The following is a 17,808-nucleotide window of genomic DNA, read 5'->3' as shown; positions in this document are numbered from 1 at the left end:
TCATAGGAGGTCACTTTTGTTTGCTTGAAGAACGAATAACGTTGCCTAAACTGAGCGGCTTGTCGTATCTAATTGGCTGACAAGAGGCGAGGAGAACGCTCAAGTGGAGAGGGATTCACTGGGGCAGAGCCAGTGCACTGAAAATCGATAACCGGATGAAGAGGGTGGTGCCGGCGTGTGCGATTGGTTGGCTTTTCCTTACTTAGCTTGTGGTGGCTGGTCGAAAATCACGGCGGCATGCAACGGAAGCTTAAGAATAACGCTAAAACTGACCCTCAGCAATGAAGAGTTGGCAGAATCAGGTGGTAAACGTGCCGAAAGGGCTCAAAAACGTTACACGGCCACGCAAGAAGCTTTATTATACGCAAATACACCCATGCTCTCCGGCAGGTGCGAGTAGCCAGCGTCTCAGCAATCGGCGGCAGCCATCTTTTATTCCTTTCGGAACGGGGCAGCCTGCGGCTATTCCGAAGAAAATTCAGTTTTGTTCGGCATATTAATGCATCTTTAACGTGTACACGTCACTTTGAAGCGTGAGTTTTTGCGGTTTTGTGACGTCACGCGACAGGCAGGTGAAGTGGGTGTAGGCCGAAAACTTTTGACCAATAGCCGAGGGCTAATGGCGAAAAGGCGTCGAATCAGAAATAAGTATTTTTCTTTTGTTCGCTCAAATCAAGCATAATCAGTGCGTACACGTCATATCAGATGGGGAGCTATCGCGGTTTTCGTGACGTCGCGTGACAGACAGGTGAAGTGGGAGTGGTCCAAAAAAGCTTTTGACCAATCGTGGAGGGCTGATTGCAGAATTGGAATAGAAAAGTTTGGAATAGTTTTACGTTATAGCGCCCTTGGGCTGGTCTTGGTTGGTTCGCTAACCTTTAGATTATGTGTTGTACTTAGAATAAAATCAACGGAAAAGTAGAGAAGTCTAACGCTCTGTGCTGTTCATGCACTTCTTTCCTGTGCCATTCCTGTTTACACTGTAGGCGCATGTGTATCAGCTATATGACAATGATGAGAACACCAGAAATCTAATAAATAAATAAATAAATAAATAAATAAATAAATAAAAGTTTAGATAACACATGTGCGTGGGCATATTTGCAGGTCTGAACACGTTACACGCAACACAATGAAGTTCAACTATTCGTGATAATCACAGAGGAAAGGCACCTCAACTGGCGCTACCCTGGCTATCCTGTATAATGTGGTCCTCTCATTTGAGCACGCATAGCGCAGATGCGTTTAGCCATACAACATGCTGCAGAGAGAGATAGCGGAAAAGAGAGACGTGGGCGACGAAGTAGGGGGCACGACGCATCAAATATGTAACCATGGACTTGATATAGCCTTGAGCATGGCCGCATGCGCAGGTAGCGAAATCGTCAAATGACACGCGACGGAGGGGCGTGGTTGCTACACGCATCATTTACGGCCGCACGCGTACACTTACCGCTGATGACCACGTGCATGCCAAATTTGGCTCCCACACGGCAAACAAGCACGTTCGTGCGCCGTTCGTCGCGAAGCAGGTGTGGCGTTTTGTAGGACACCTTCCTTTGGCGGGCAGCCAAGTTGGCGTGTCTGCGCGTGTGAGCGAGGCCGCTTCGTGCGAACACCAAATGCTTATCGAAGCGTCGCATCTGAGATCCCCGAATCGAGCACGCACGAAGACAGACTCGGAATGACCGTTAGATTCTTAATGCGCAATTGAAAGTGGGTGCTTCACTCCCCCGTGTACAAATGGGCTCTGACACGTCGACTCTGATGTCAGGCATACGTATGAGCCTCAACAGACAAGTGCAGTATTGATGGAAAAGCTGCTGTCTTTTTAGTGATGCACAGGTAAATTTTACGCTACTTTGTGCATAGTAGTGTGGTAAACAAGCGGATTGAAGGATTACGAAACATCGGAGAAAGTACGTGCGTGCGCGTGCATGAGAGGGCGGGGTGGTGAGGGGCCAATGAAGGCATATTAAATCATACACGTCGGGCTCAGGAAGGAAGCTATAGCCTAAATGGATGTTTCTCTTATGTTTCTGTAGCAGCCGCTGCCTGCTCAAAAAAAAAAAAAAAAGGTAAAGAGGCTACGCAGCTAGAAATTTAGATGCTTCATCGGCATCACCGAACTCGCTCTTTTTATGAGTGCACAGTCACTTCCTCTTCCCTTTTCAGATGTGCTACATTCTGTTCACTCCTTTCTCGTTCTAATTTACCAATTATTTGGAACCACTTCCAAGCAATCATACACCCTAAAACCAACAGTAGCGTAGGGATCACGGTGGCCTGACAGCCAGCAGGGTTATCTGACTGAGCTAACTTGGATGATCGGTTGCCACAGCCAGATGCCCGAACCCTCGCGCTTCTTTTTTTTTTCTGAAGGTGGGAAACTCGAATTCACCTCCTCCAGTGCACTAAATCTCCAGGCTTGGAGTGGTGCCTGACACCGGCAAAACGCCGAGAGCAAGTGGGGCTATACTACTCCAGGCACAATCAAATTATGAAGGCCCACTAAGCTTCAGCAAGACACTCCCTTACCAGAACAGGAATTGGCCTCCTTGGTGCAGTATTTGGCCACTCCCTCCCAAATTACTCATTTGATTACCCAATGGCCCTCAGTCCCCAGTAGGTGCGGAGCACCTGACGAAAAGGCGGAGTTCAGACCTGTAACGCAGCAGAGGGCGCTAAGAATCTCCGGGTACGGACAGGCCGCCAATGGAAACTGACCCTTGCAACGTTTAACACGCGAACCCTCTCGAGCGAGGCTAACTTAGCAGGACTCTTTGAGGAAATATCAGACATTGTTTGGGATATTATCGGCCTTAGTGAGATTAGAAGAATTGGTGAGGCTTACACATTGCTAAATAACGACCATGTCCTCTGTTATAGAGGTCTCCCTGATAAGAAGCAATACGGAGTAGGATTCCTAATACATAAGGACATAGCGGGCAACATTGACGAATTCTACAGCATTAACGACAGTCGTAATCAAACTCAATAAGAAGTATAGATTAAAGGTAGTACGAGCTTACGCTCCAACATCCTGTCACAACGATGAGGTAGTAGATCAGTTTTATCAAGATGCTGAATTAGCGATCAGAAAAGTGCAAACACGGTATACAGTAGTAATGGGTGACTTCAATGCAAAAGTGGGGGAAAAGCAGGCTGGTAAACAAGCAATTGGCAACCTCGGCGTCGATTCTAGAAACGGTAGAGAAGAGATGCTGGTAAAATTTGCAGAAAGGAATAAGCTGAGAATAAGGAACACCTTCTTCAGGAAGCGTTGGAAAAAAAGTGGAACTGGAAACGCCCTAATGGTGAAACAAGAAATGAAATTGATTTCATACTTTCTGCCGACCCCAGCATAGTGCAGGATGTAGAAGTGTTAGGTAGGGTAAATTGCAGTAATCATAGGTTAGTGAGGGCTAGGATTCACCTCAATTAGAAGAGAGAAAGAGTAAAATTGGCCAAGATGAAACAGGCCAACCTAGACACAGTAAAGGTAAAAGCATACCAATTCAGGTTGGTACTTGCAGACAAATATGCAGCCTTCGAACAGAGAGATGAAGATGACATAGAGGTAGTGAAGGAAACAGTAACTAGGTTGGCTTCAGAAGCAGCAGTTGAAGTGGGAGGTAAGTCATCAAGGCAACCAGTAGGTAAGCTCTCCCAAGTAACAAAAAACCTAACAAAAAAACGACAAAGAATGAAAGTGTTCAATTCAAGAGATCAGATAGAATTTGCGGAACTGTCAAAAGTAATAAACAAGGAGAAAATAAGGAATATTCGAAATTATAACATTAGAAAGACTGAGGAAGCAGTATCAAATGGACGCAGCCTGAAATCAGTGAGAAAGAAACTTGGCATCAGACAAACCAAGATGTATGCACTGAAAGATAGGCAGGATAATATCACCAGCTATCTCGAACTCATAGAAGAATCAGCAGAAGAATTCTGTACTGACCTGTACAGTACCCAAAGCAGCCACGATACCTCCATTCGAAGTAGTAATGAACAGGTTACAGAGGCTCCTTCTATAACTAGCGATGAAATTAGAAGGGCCTTGCAAAACATGAAACGGGGAAAAGCAGCAGGAGAAGATGGACTACCAGTCGATTTAATCAAAGATGGAGGATACATAATGCTTTAAAAACTAGCGGCCCTTGGTACGAACTGTCTATCGACTGCAAGGGTCCCAGAGAACTGGAAGAACGCCAACGTTATACTAATTCACAAAAAGGGAGACGTTAAAAAATTGAAAAAGTATAGGCCCAATAGATAACTTCCAATATTATATAAAATATTCACCAAGATAATCTACATTAGAATAAGGGCAACACTGGACCTTAGTCAACCAAGGGAACAGGCACGTTTCAGGAAGGATTACTCTACAATGGATCACATCCATGTCATCAATCAGGTAATGGGAAATCCGCAGAGTACAATCAGCCTTTCTATATGGCTTTCATAGATTACGAAAAGGCATTTGATTCAGTCGAGATACCAGCAGTCATAGAAGCATTACGTAAGCAAGTAGTACAGGATGCTTACGTAAATATCTCGGAAAGTATGTACAGAGATTCCATAGCTACCTCAATTCTCCACAAGAACAGTAGGAAGATACCTATAAAGAAAGGAGTCAGACAAGGAGACAGAATCTCTCCAATGCTATTCACTGCGTGCTTGGAAGGAGTATTCAAGCTATTAAACCGGGAAGGCTCAAGAGTAAGGATGAACGGCGAATATCTCAGCAACCTTTGATTTGCAGTTGACATTGTCCTGTTCAGCAACACTAGGGATGAGTTACAACAAATTATTGAGGACCTTAACCGAGAGACCATTAGAGTAGAGCTGAATATTCATCATCATCATCAGCCTGGTTACGCCCACTGCAGGGCAAAGGCCTCTCCCATACTTCTCCAACAACCCCGGTCATGTACTAATTGTGGCCATGCCGTCCCTGCAAACTTCTTAATCTCATCCGCCCACCTAACTTTCTGCCGCCCCCTGCTACGCTTCCCTTCCCTTGGGATCCAGTCCGTAACCCTTAATGACCATCGGTTATCTTCCCTCCTCATTACATGTCCTCCCCATGCCCATTTCTTTTTCTTGATTTCAACTAAGATGTCATTAACTCGCGTTTGTTCCCTCACCCAATCTGCTCTTTTCTTATCCCTTAACGTTACACCTATCATTCTTCTTTCCATAGCTCGTTGTGTCGTCCTCAATTTGAGTAGAACCCTTTGCGTAAGCCTCCAGGTTTCTGCCCCGTAGGTGAGTACTGGTAAGACACAGCTATTATATACTTTTCTCTTGAGGGATAACGGCAACCTGCTGTTCATGATTTGGGAATGCCTGCCAAACGCACTCCAGCCCATTCTTATTCTTCTGATTATTTCCGTCTCATGATCCGGATCCGCCGTCACTACCTGCCCTAAGTAGATGTATTCCCTTACGACTTCATGTGCCTCGCTGCCTATTGTAAATTGCTGTTCTCTCCCGAGACTGTTAAGCATTACTTTAGTTTTCTGCATATTAATTTTTAGACCCACTCTTCTGCTTTGCCTCTCCAGGTCAGTGAGCATGCATTGCAATTGGTCCCCTGAGTTACTAAGCAAGGCAATATCATCAGCGAATCGCAAGTTACTAAGGTATTCTCCATTAACTTTTATCCCCAATTCTTCCCAATCCAGGTCTCTGAATACCTCCTGTAAACACGCTGTGAATAGCATTGGAGATATCGTATCTCCCTGCCTGACGCCTTTCTTTATTGAGATTTTGTTGCTTGCTTTATGGAGGACTACGGTGGCTGTGGAGCCGCTATAGATATCTTCCAGTATTTTTACATATGGCTCATCTACACCCTGATTCCGTAATGCCTCCATGACTGCTGAGGTTTCGACTGAATCAAACGCTTTCTCGTAATCAATGAAAGCTATATATAAGGGTTGGTTATATTCTGCACATTTCTCTATCACTTGATTGATAGTGTGAATATGGTCTATTGTTGAGTAGCCTTTACGGAATCCTGCCTGGTCCTTTGGTTGACAGAAGTCTAAGGTGTTCCTGATTCTATTTGCAATTACCTTAGTAAATACTTTGTAGGCAACGGACAGTAAGCTGATCGGTCTATAATTTTTCAAGTCTTTGGCGTCCCCTTTCTTATGGATTAGGATTATGTTAGCGTTCTTCCAAGATTCCGGTACGCTCGAGGTCATGAGGCATCGCGTATACAGGGTGGCCAGTTTCTCTAGAACAATCTGTCCACCATCCTTCAACAAATCTGCTGTTACCTGATCCTCCCCAGCTGCCTTCCCCCTTTGCATATCTCCTAAGGCTTTCTTTACTTCTTCCGGCGTTACCTTCGGGATTTCGAATTCCTCTAGACTATTTTCTCTTCCATTATCGTCGTGGGTGCCACTGGTACTGTATAAATCTCTATAGAACTCCTCAGCCACTTGAACTATCTCATCCATATTAGTAATGATATTGCCGGCTTTGTCTCTTAACGCATACATCTGATTCTTGCCAATTCCTAGTTTCTTCTTCACTGTTTTTAGGCTTCCTCCGCTCCTGAGAGCATGTTCAATTCTATCCATATTATACTTCCTTATGTCAGCTGTCTTACGCTTGTTGATTAACTTCGAAAGTTCTGCCAGTTCTATTCTAGCTGTAGGGTTAGATGCTTTCATACATTGGCGTTTCTTGATCAGATCTTTCGTCTCCTGCGATAGTTTGCTGGTATCCTGCCTAACGGAGTTACCACCGACTTCCATTGCACACTCCTTAATGATGCCCACAAGATTGTCGTTCATTGCTTCAACACTAACGTCCTCTTCCTGAGTTAAAGCTGAATACCTGTTCTGTAGCTTGATCTGGAATTCCTCTATTTTCCCTCTTACCGCTAACTCATTGATCGGCTTCTTATGTACCAGTTTCTTCCGTTCCCTCCTCAGGTCTAGGCTAATTCGAGTTCTTACCATCCTGTGGTCACTGCAGCGCACCTTGCCGAGCACGTCCACATCTTGTATGATGCCAGGGTTAGCGCAGAGTATGAGGTCTATTTCATTTCTAGTCTCACCGTTCGGGCTCCTCCACGTCCACTTTCGGCTATCCCGCTTGCGGAAGAAGGTATTCATTATCCTCATATTATTCTGTTCCGCAAACTCTACTAGTAACTCTCCCCAGCTATTTTCTAGTGCCTATGCCATATTCCCCCACTGCCTTGACTCCAGCCTGCTTCTTGCCTACCTTGGCATTAAAGTCGCCCATTAGTATAGTGTATTTGGTTTTCACTCTCCCCACCGCCGATTCCACGTCTTCATAGAAGCTTTCGACTTCCTGGTCATCATGACTGGATGTAGGGGCGTAGACCTGTACAATCTTCATTTTGTACCTCTTATTAAGTTTCACAACAAGACCTGCCACCCTCTCGTTAATGCTATAGAATGCCTGTATGTTACCAGCTATATTCTTATTAATCAGGAATCCGACTCCTAGTTCTCTTCTATCCGCTAAGCCCCGGTAGCACAGGACGTGCCCGCTATTTAGCACTGTATATGCTTCTTTCGGCCTCCTAACTTCCTCTAATTCCTCCAATAGCACTGCTAGACTCGCCTCACTAGATAACGTTCTAGCGTTAAACGTTGCCAGGTTCATATTCCAATGGCGGCCTGTCTGGAGCCAGTGATTCTTAGCACCCTCTGCTGCGTCGCAGGTCTGACCGCCGCCGTGGTCAGTTGCTTCGCAGCTGCTGGGGACTGAGGGCCGGGGTTTGATTGTTGTGTTCATAGGAGGTTGTGGCCAAGTACTGCACCAGGGTGGCCAATCCTGCTCTGGTGAGGGAGTGCGTTACCGGTTCTGGTCACCGGGATCAGGCCGCACTCCAGGCCTGTTTGTGCAATTTTATCAACACGCGGATTTTTTTTTTTTTTAATCCGGTGGAAAATTGCCGGCACCGGGATTCGAACCACGGACCTCTTGCACGCGAGGCGGGTGTTCTACCTCTACGCCACCGCTGCAACCTGAATATTAATATGCAGAAAACAAAGATAATGATCAATGGCCGGGCAAGGGAACAAGGGTTCAGGATCGCCAGTCAGCCTGAGAGCGACGGAACTAAGTATGTTAGGCATAACGTTAAGAGACAGGAAGACAACGGTGGTGGATCAGCGAGCAAACAGGGATAGCCGATATTCTAATTGACATTAAGAGAAATAAGCGGGGCCGGGCAGGTCATGTAATGCGTAGGTTAGATAACCGGTGGACCATTAGGCTTACAGAATGGGCGCCAAGAGAATTGAAGCGCAGTCGAAGATGGCAGAACACTGGGTGGGGTGATGAAATTAAGAAATTCGCAGTCCCTAGCTGGAATCGGTTGGCGGAGGGCAGGGGTAAATGGAGATCGCAGGGACATAAAATAGGACGACGACGACGACGACGACGACGAAGAAGAAGAAGAAGAAGAAGAAGAAGAAGAAGAAGAAGAAGAAGAAGAAGAAGAAGAAGAAGAAGAAGAAGAAGAAGAAGAAGATGATGATGATGATGATGATGATGATTGATAACGACAGCCGATGACAGACAAAAAAAGCAGGGAATACAATTTTATGATAACAAAGGAAAAACGAAAGTAATGTGTTATTTTGTTAAGGTCTTCTGCGAATAGTAAATACTCGTTTAGTAAAAATCCCGCAAACCGATCGCTATTACTTCAGTCTGGAGGTGAGCCTCTCACTTTACCCCGTTATCTCTCTTTCTTCCTGCCCGCAATGTTCTTTTCTCCGCACATCTTTCCGGTCCGTCATACCAGCTAATGTTTTCGTAGCCTTTCGCACTTCCTACTTTCCCTTCGTGCGTTAAACAATTGTAGCACACGAGCTTGCTTTTCTTTACCTCACCCCATGACTATCACTAAAAGGGCGATTATGAACACAGTAGAATGCTAACCTCAAAGGCAGCCCCTAGCGCCATATATATGGAGCCAACCGTATAACAACGCGCTCTATATTCTCCCATGTGTGGCCGTTCTTGCACCAAGGCAGCGTTGCATGCCTAATTCGATAAAAGAAGCAGTGCCTGTATACTTATATAGTCTAAGCGAAGAGTCAAAGAGGCCGTGTTATCGAGCCGCTTGTGCGACCCGGGAACCACAGGACTGAGTCATCTCTATAAGCAGAACACTATATTTGCATCAAAGCATGAAGTTTGGGTAACAGATTCCCACAGCCGCCTTAGACACACTTTGCATCTGCCAACGTAAAAAAAAAAAAGGACACTAGCGCAAGCCGCCGCAGGCCTTTCTGCTACAATATATTCTCTGTGGTCCTACAGGATGACCACGCATCTGTTTAAGCTTTCTTCGCTGTCCTTTGAACTCGGGTGGAGCTGCCTCCTGTGTTGTTACATGTGTTAAAGTTACATCGGTGTCACGAGGGCAGGACACTGTAAACGTGCTACGTATACGGATTCCATTGAATATGCCAAGGTGGCTAATGAAGATGGTTTCCTCTGCGTCGTTTGAATAACCTTCACATCGCCTGAAGCTCCGTTGTTATCGAAGATGTCACCTGTGAACGCCAATCAGTTTCGCACGCATCGACAGACGCTGACACAAATGCTGATGTTGACACCGTTTGTAGTTGACTGTTAATTTGTTTCTTTCTCATTGTATCGGGATTCTATAGCCAGAACGGCGAACTATACAGTAAACTCTCAGTTGTATGAATGTCAGTTTAACGAATATTTCAGAATAACGAACTTTTAGAATATCGCCAGCGGTTTTCCTATGCATTCTATGCAAAAATCATTCAGTTAAACAAATTTCTGAATAGCGAATATTTCAGTTGAATGAACCTGAGGCTCCTGGTGGATGGTAACCCCCGGCTAAAATTTCAGGTATTTCCCCCTTGTGCGGCGAAAGCGAGCAGGAGAGACAGCGCGACGAGGTGATCGACCCTGCAATGCGGACAGAGGTCTGTCACCAGCTGGATATTGAGAGCAGAACTTCCTTTGAAGACTATGTGCAGGGACAGTGAGCTCATTACCTGTGCTGAACTAGTAGATCTGGAAATTTTTTTCCAACGTTCATCTTGAAGAAGAGGGCAACGAGGAAGATGCAATGGCAGAAGCAGATTCACATACTGTAAATCTAGACGAGGATGTAGGATGCCTTGGAAGTTGCGGGACTTCATTTCTCAGCAACAATGTGCGCCAGAGGAAGGGCACAAAAACATAGACTCTCTGAACAGCTGTGTTACTTCTGTCGCTTGAAGAGCACGAGTGCAAATGAAAATTGCGGATTTTTTTTTCCCAAATGAAATAGGCAGCAATGTAACTGTTATGCATTTCGTATATGGTGATGTACATAACTCCATAAATTGCATTTCGCACGTTTGAGTCGTCTGCTGGGCCCCATGCTGTTCCATATTCTAGTGAATATTCAGTTTAGTTAACTTTCAGTTAAGTGAACTATTTCCTTGGGTCCCTTGAGGTTCACTCAAGTGAGAGTTCACTGTACTACTTTTCGCGACGGACATCAGATTTTTCAGGTAGGTTCAGTCATCAGCTACAAGGCCCAAAATTACACTCGGCAGGTTAGACACGTCTACGTAGGCTTGAGCGTCTAAATGTTCTTCCATTATAAAATGATGAAATAAAAATAAATAAAATAAATGTCCATGGTGCATAGAAGTGCGGCGCAACTTCGGCTGGAGGCAACGCAACATCCGTTGCGTTTGCATGAACCCAACTGTGTCGCATTCTGGAGAAGAGATTCGCCTCTCGCCGTTAAGTAATTCGCAAGTAGGTGGTCGGGATGAGTCAGTCCCTGTGCGCTGAGTAAACTGTCTCAGCGTGTCGCGCTCTGCAAGGTACAAACGCAATCGGGTCGACTCAGGGGTTCGCGGCAACCAGCAACGAAGCATCGGACGCTCCTCCGTTCGCGCATCCTCTTGTGTCACCTCGACTCAGAAAGTGGTTCATGTTAACACTATCGCGTCGGTATACATCTCTCAGCTTGCACTGAGTCGACCCGCACGTCGTATCATGAAACGGCGTATGTGCCGAAACTTCATCGCTGTTCGCAACTTGGCATTGTTTCTCAGCTCGTCATAGCTGGCTCAGTTGTATTGATGCGATCGATAGAGGTTCGAATCTAAATGGAGATGAAGCACCGTAATTCGAAGTATTTAGAAATACAGTAAAAGCTTCATTGAATACATTAAACTTCGATCAGCATATTCAAGTTTTTCGCAACTCTAAACAACTTTACAAGATTTTTGTATTTTAAAGCGCTGTATATATAGAAGAAATCTGCAAATGGGGGGGGGGGGGTGACAAATATATTCGACTACATAGAACAGAAATGGCATTTCGATCGTTGGTTTTTCCAAAGTGTATAGTTCCCTAATAAAGAGAACGTGCGATTTTTTTCCTGCCCTTTTTTCAGTCGAATAAGTCGAAACTGAGCACCACGGTCCAAAGAATTTTAGTTACAGCATTCTCGACGATAGCTCTATATAGGAACAGCTTGCTTGCCTTCTCTCATTATATACGTGTTAATAAACTCTTCCCGAGTTCCAGCGCTCGTTATAAGCATTTTAGTCGCTGATCTTTACTATATTCCTTGTTTTCGGCATGGCATCAAACCTCGCTTTGGAATCCTTTGCAAAACCAAGAGGACAGGACAAATGTAATATCTAGAAAAATATCGCCCGAGAAAACTGCGTCTAAAGCAGCAACTTGACCACCTTATAATTCAGAAAGCACTGGAAAAAATAAAGATATCTGTCACTCTGGCACAAGGGTCATTTCCAACCGCAAAATCACTTTTCGCTCCCAGCTGTACACGCGAACCATCATATACGCTCGCCTCGACGACATTTCGCTCTTCGTACGTAGTTATCCATCGCCGCCCATATCAGTGTCTCCACAGGCACCACCGCAGCGATACGGGCTCGAGTAAATGGACCTCGTCCAGATATAGAGGCGCGTCCTGATTGCCAAATTATGCCGCACCACCCCGTATCAAGAGCTTCATTTCCTCTAAGATGGCTGACGAGCGCAGATTGAAGAGAAAAAAAAAATACATAGGAAGAGGAAAGCGCATGCACACACACACGCGCGCACACTTGGCGCGGGCGTTCGCTCACGAGACGAGGAGGCAGAGCGCGTTCGTATAACGCTCTGTGTATAGTTCGTTGCGATGCCGGAAATCTATGCGCATCTATGTACACATACAGACGCGCACAGACACCCGCGAGTCTATACTCGCTTGCGTACACGCACGGGCAAAGGAAACAATAAACAGAGAGAGGGAGGAAGAGGAACGCGATATATATATACGAGCGCATTTATGCCAGCGTGTACAAATACATGCTCGGCGGTCGCGCGAGCAGCTATATAGCTTGTGCAGGCGCGCCCGCAGCGGGGGCGTTTTCCTCCGTGCACGCGTGGTGGAACCGCGTGCGCCTCCCAGGCCTTGTATACGCGTATAGCTTACCCACACACGCACGCACACGAGCCGCCGACTCGGCTCGCTTCGGCCGTCTCGTGTCCCGTCTTGCGAAGAGATGATGTCACGCTAAGTTGCACGGTCAATGCGGAATGAAAAGGCCTAATGCATGGCCATTACGAGCGCTGCCGGGCTGTATGAGCGCGCGCACACAAGCTCGGGCTCAATAAGCAGCCGCGCATAATACGGGGTTGCGCGCGCCATCCAGCGTGCGCAGATATATATATGTGACTCCCGTCGGGCATATCTTTTTGTGCTTGTTGTTTTTCGTCCGCTTTGCCAGGGCCCAGCTCGCGAAGACGCCGGGCCTGTAGGGAGAGGGTTCGCGGTCTCCACTCAAGAAGAGATGTCTCGGTCCCCTAAGCTGCAATGAGTCGGATTTGGCTGGCTGGACGCGGCGAGTACAGGACTTCCACCGCCATTGCACCCATGCGTCACGTGATTTCTGGTCTCCCACCACGAGCGTCGCGGGGCATGCTTGGCTTGATTTCATATTTGTTTCCCGGCACGACGCCGGTCGCGTCTGCGGTGGTTTCTGGAGCCTTTCTCTCTCTCTTCATCGCGTCTCTTCTTTCTCTCGTATACTACTTCCACACCACGCGTGCACGTTGTGTTCTCCTTCCGCCGCGCTTGCGCACGGGATTTTTTGCTGGAAGCGTCTCCTTATACGCGGGGGCGTTGTCGTCTCTCTGGCCATTGCACCGCTTCACGCATAGCGCGGCTGGCGCCTGTAGTACCATCGTTGTGGCATCATTGCCCTACTTAGCCTGACAACACTATGGCAGTAAGCTGCAGTGTCCGTCCCATCTGGTCCAGCTCTCGCTACTGCGTGCGTCGTCGTGTTTCGAGCTTCTGTATATAAAGGCCTTCATTCTGACCCAGTGAGCTTCTAAAGAGGGCATGACCAGCCGTTATACAGAAGTACCGTATAGTTGCGTCGGTGTTTCGTCTGCTTGGCGCTGCGCGCAGCTGATTGTTACTACTTGGCTCCGGATGTGTGTCTGTGGATCTCCTGGGAGGATATCCTGTCGCTGAAAGGCTGCGTATCCTCCCATGTATGCACACCAGAGAGTAATTCGAAGGACCTAACGCGGAAGAAAACTTATAGGAAGTTAGCTAGTTCTTGTCGCGTTCTCAAATATCTTTGTCTTTATTGCGGTGATTTCCTTCGGTCGGTTTTGACAGCCTTGGTCACCTGCAAATTCGCAGTGCACATCGGCAACCTTGAATTCCCAGCCTCCCGCCGATAAACTGCCTGAAGAGGACAAACAAGGATTGTAGGAAATCTGTGGATAAAAACGGTTTCATTATATATAAATATACTCCATGAGCGCGTGAGATAAGTGGTAAGACTATACGAAAAGCTTAAGGCACTGTGACGCCTGTATAGATATATTAATACAAGTACAATAATAAAGATCTTTAGATACAGCCTGAACAGCCTGAAATTTCGCATTCCCCAGCTAGCAGTTCTTTTTGTGTTTTTTTAACGCTTTTGGTGGAGTTTCTCACTGCAGTAAGTAATATATAGACAAGTATTAATTAGCCTATGTAATCTCATGCGGGCGTACCATATCGAATCGAATCTAAGCAAGCCTGGATTCTCAGGTGACCCCCTCCCCTCTCCCCAATTCGAAGGTGAGATATTAAAGAAAGAAAAACTTTCCTCGAGTGAAAGCCGACCAGGCGACAACAGCCACACAAAGCAAATTAACATTTATTACAAATGTTCAAAGCTAGCCCCGCGCGCACTTGTTCCGGCTCACTCAAGGTACCACTGTACGGATACGCCTTGCTCAGTGCCAGCGTCTTGAGGAAACCTAACTGAAAGAAATTAACAAATAAAGGAATTGCTGTATACCCACACTAGACGCGTTCAATTCTGTGCGGGTGGAAGCGGATAGTAATCGCTGCAGTGTTGCACATTTGGCGCTGGAGTAGCGGCGTACCATTGTCCCACTTCTAGTTACTCCTACAACGAAAATCCTCTAATCTAAGCCCCGACCTAAGCATTTCGTTACTCGCCCAAATGGCTGAGAGGTGGACAAGTTGGTGCGTATCCGTAGCTACACATTCCTTCTTCTGTTGACTCTGCTCAAAATATTAGCGTTTTCCCATTAATAAAATATTTTTTAAAAACGTTGCGACTATACAGAGCATGTGCTGTCTATCTCCTTCGTCTTGTGTGACGTCGCGTTCCGCAGGCATAGCTAAAGGGGGAAGAAAAGAACTATCGGCCTATAGATTCAAATATGGCATTTCTTTCCCAGCTTTAAAAAAACTCATTGCGCCCTACACCGTCTGCCACACCATCGCGGAACGGAGTAAACTAACCGCATAGAGCAGACAGGGATCAAAAGAAAAAGGTGCGCGCAGCGTCAGAACCGCTTAGTGTTTAAAAGCAGCTGCGATTACATCGGGTGCGGTGTACTAATGCTCCGGCCGCGTGCGCGCGCCCTCTTTAATCCGCTACGCGCTTGCGGATTTCCCTTCGGACACCCATGGTGCCGCACACAGTGCTCGCACTGAGAGGCGGCTACAAAGTGCGCGATGAAAAGCGAAATAAGGCGCGCGATTATGATCGCCTAATAGAGCACCCCGCACTGGCTTTGCTCCCGTTTCCGCCCCGTGGGCCGAAATTCTCTGCTCTTTTCTTTTTCTTCGTTCCCTTCTGCGGTATCATTAGAAACGCCAGCATCGATTCGCACGGTAACTTTTTTTTTTCATCCTTTCGCATTGAAAACAATAGCACACTTTCCACATCGTTTTTCTTGCGGCCAACATACAAGAAAAAAAGTAAGTCAGAGAGAGAGAGAGAGAGAGGAACGGAACATCGGAGAAAGGCAGGGAGATTAACTATAGGACAAAAAAAACGGTTTGCTACCCTTCACTGAGAGGTAGGAGATAAGAAAGATAAGAAGCAAATAGGGAGACAGAGTACATGCACAATATCGCAACCGGTCACAGCACAGGTTAACGTCGCAGGACAGAAAATATGGAGGCTCGTTAATGTTGGCTGAATACGATATATTGTAGCGGGATAGACGTTGCACAAGTCGTTCGTATCTCACCTTCGTCTTGTGTCACGTCTATTGCACTTCAATCCATCGTGTGCAGGATAATATTTGGCGCCGGTCAGGGCTAAGGTCGCTTGTGCAGGTTTGTGGTCCCTTAGCATTGTAACACTGCATTCGTATCGTGGATCTGTTAGAAGCTATATAAGGAAAATGAAGCTTATCAAAATGTGTGTATCAGAAGTATGGGGTGCGTTTCGTAAAGATTCCTACGCTTCACTTCTTATTATTTTCTTACCCGTCGTATGCCGAGGGGCCGATCTCGGAGATAACAGCGGCAGCGCCCAAGCCAATGACAAAAGAACAAAGATAATGGAAAACGAAATGCATTTCTTTTTTTACAAAGTACGGCCATAAGTGATCAAATTGTCAAAAAACACGGTTGGAAAAAGAACGTCGACGTTGGCACTTGAAGGGATAAACGCCGAGTTGTCCGGAGAAAAATCAACTCCCCCCACCCTCTATTCCGCTGCCCCCTTCCCTTTAAAGAGGGATAAATAAAGCTTTTCATCATCATCATCATCATCATCATCATCATCATTACAAGGAGTATAAAGACAGGAAATTCCCACTGTCTCTCTCCCTACTTATATTACTCGAAACAACATTCTTGGTCACGAATGTGAATACAGAATTCCTGAAAGTCGCACAAGCATTTTTATTTTTTTAAGCTTCTCTGCCGAGTTCTGGTTTTCCGAAGACAGACGCCTATACAACTCTTCAATTTGCAAAACGATGCGCCCGTGAATGTGTCGACTGCTGCAGGTATTACATTTTTTTGTGTTTGGTTATACGTTGACATGGGGGGGGGGGGGCGTTAAGAAACGTAGTTATCGCCACCGAAACAATGCGCCTTTCAGAGCTCTTGACAGCTGCGATACGTAACATCTGCGATGCGACAACGAGCCATCAAAATTCCAGTCATAACAGAATTTTATATTGAATATTGATCTAGGCCACGATATCAGCGTGACCTGTACAATTACGTGAAGCGAAACTGAACGTCGACTTTTCGAACGTGTTCAAGAGAGCGGCCCTGATGACGAAGATCAGGCGAAGGTCCCAATAGAATCTTTTCAGTTATTGGTCCAACGACAAATTTCGACAAGATGTCTGTCAGCGATTCTCTCTGAACACCAAATCGCGGGCAGATGCACAAGAGGTGTTCTGCGTCTCAGGAATACCGCATTCCTCACAATTCGGACAGTCCGCTCGGCCCTATTTAACTTTTCAATTTTTCCTTTATCTTTGCCCCACTTTAACGTATGTCCGCTCGGCCGATGAGATGTAGGATGAGATGCTAATTCTGTCTATGACTCTCAGACCCCCTTAAATATTTAACAGTCTGTAATAAAAACATGTGAGAATAATAAAATTTTATACTAGCTATAGTTCTACAGAGGCATGCAAAATTGCCTACTAGCGTCTAATTGCCTAATTGCCTACGACGCCCGCCATCGGGACGCCCACTTCACCCCTGGTGACATGGTCCTTCTTTGGACCCCATCACGGTGCGTCGACCTATACAAAATGTTTCTTTTGCTTCATCTCTGGCCCTTAGCGTCTCTTAGGACAAGTGACGGAATTAACATACGAAATCACGCCCCTTGATGCCAACGCGAATATAAACTTTATTCTGGACTACGTGAGCCAAGCGTTTCAACGCCACCTACAAGTGTACACAGACGAGTCGGTGTGTGCACAAGCAGATAGCTGGCAGCGGCATTCTGCGTACCCTCCCTTAATGTGTCATTGTGTGGCCGCCTGGATCGCGTAGTTTCGTCTTCAAGAGTAGAAAGCGTTACAACGATCAAAGTCCTGCTGCGGCAGAAAGGATGTTCCACATCCGCCGCCAAGGTTTGTGAGTGGTAGCGCTGGCTAACACTCGCAGGGTTAGTTCTAGTAGAAACACATAACTACTCAAGAAAGTAGATGGGGAAGCGGCGCCGTGGTAGCTCAACTGGTAGAGCATCGCACGCGTAATGCGAAGACGTGAGATCGTTCCTCACCTGCGGCAAGTTGTTTCTGTATCATTGTTTGTTGGCTTCCTATTATATATATATATATATATATATATATATATATATATATATATATATATATATATATATATATGCCGGCTACATGTGCGCTGAATGCTAGGAGCAGTGAGTAGGCTTGGATTGGGCTTGGACCTGGATTGGGAAGAATTGGGGATAAGAGTTAATGGAGAATACCTTAGTA

The 17,808-nt window shown here is 46.1% G+C and overlaps 1 non-coding gene across 1 annotated transcript; it reads left to right on the top strand.

Moving 5' to 3' along the window:
- The first annotated feature begins 17,530 nt into the window (after positions 1-17,530).
- TRNAT-CGU (transfer RNA threonine (anticodon CGU)) lies at positions 17,531-17,602 on the top strand. The gene has a single exon. It is a non-coding gene; the product is annotated as a tRNA-Thr (tRNA).
- The last annotated feature ends 206 nt before the right edge of the window (positions 17,603-17,808 follow it).

This window comes from Dermacentor variabilis, chromosome 1 (assembly GCF_050947875.1).
Source record: "Dermacentor variabilis isolate Ectoservices chromosome 1, ASM5094787v1, whole genome shotgun sequence".
Lineage (NCBI taxonomy): Eukaryota > Metazoa > Arthropoda > Arachnida > Ixodida > Ixodidae > Dermacentor > Dermacentor variabilis.
This window is presented reverse-complemented; position numbering and strand designations above follow the sequence as displayed.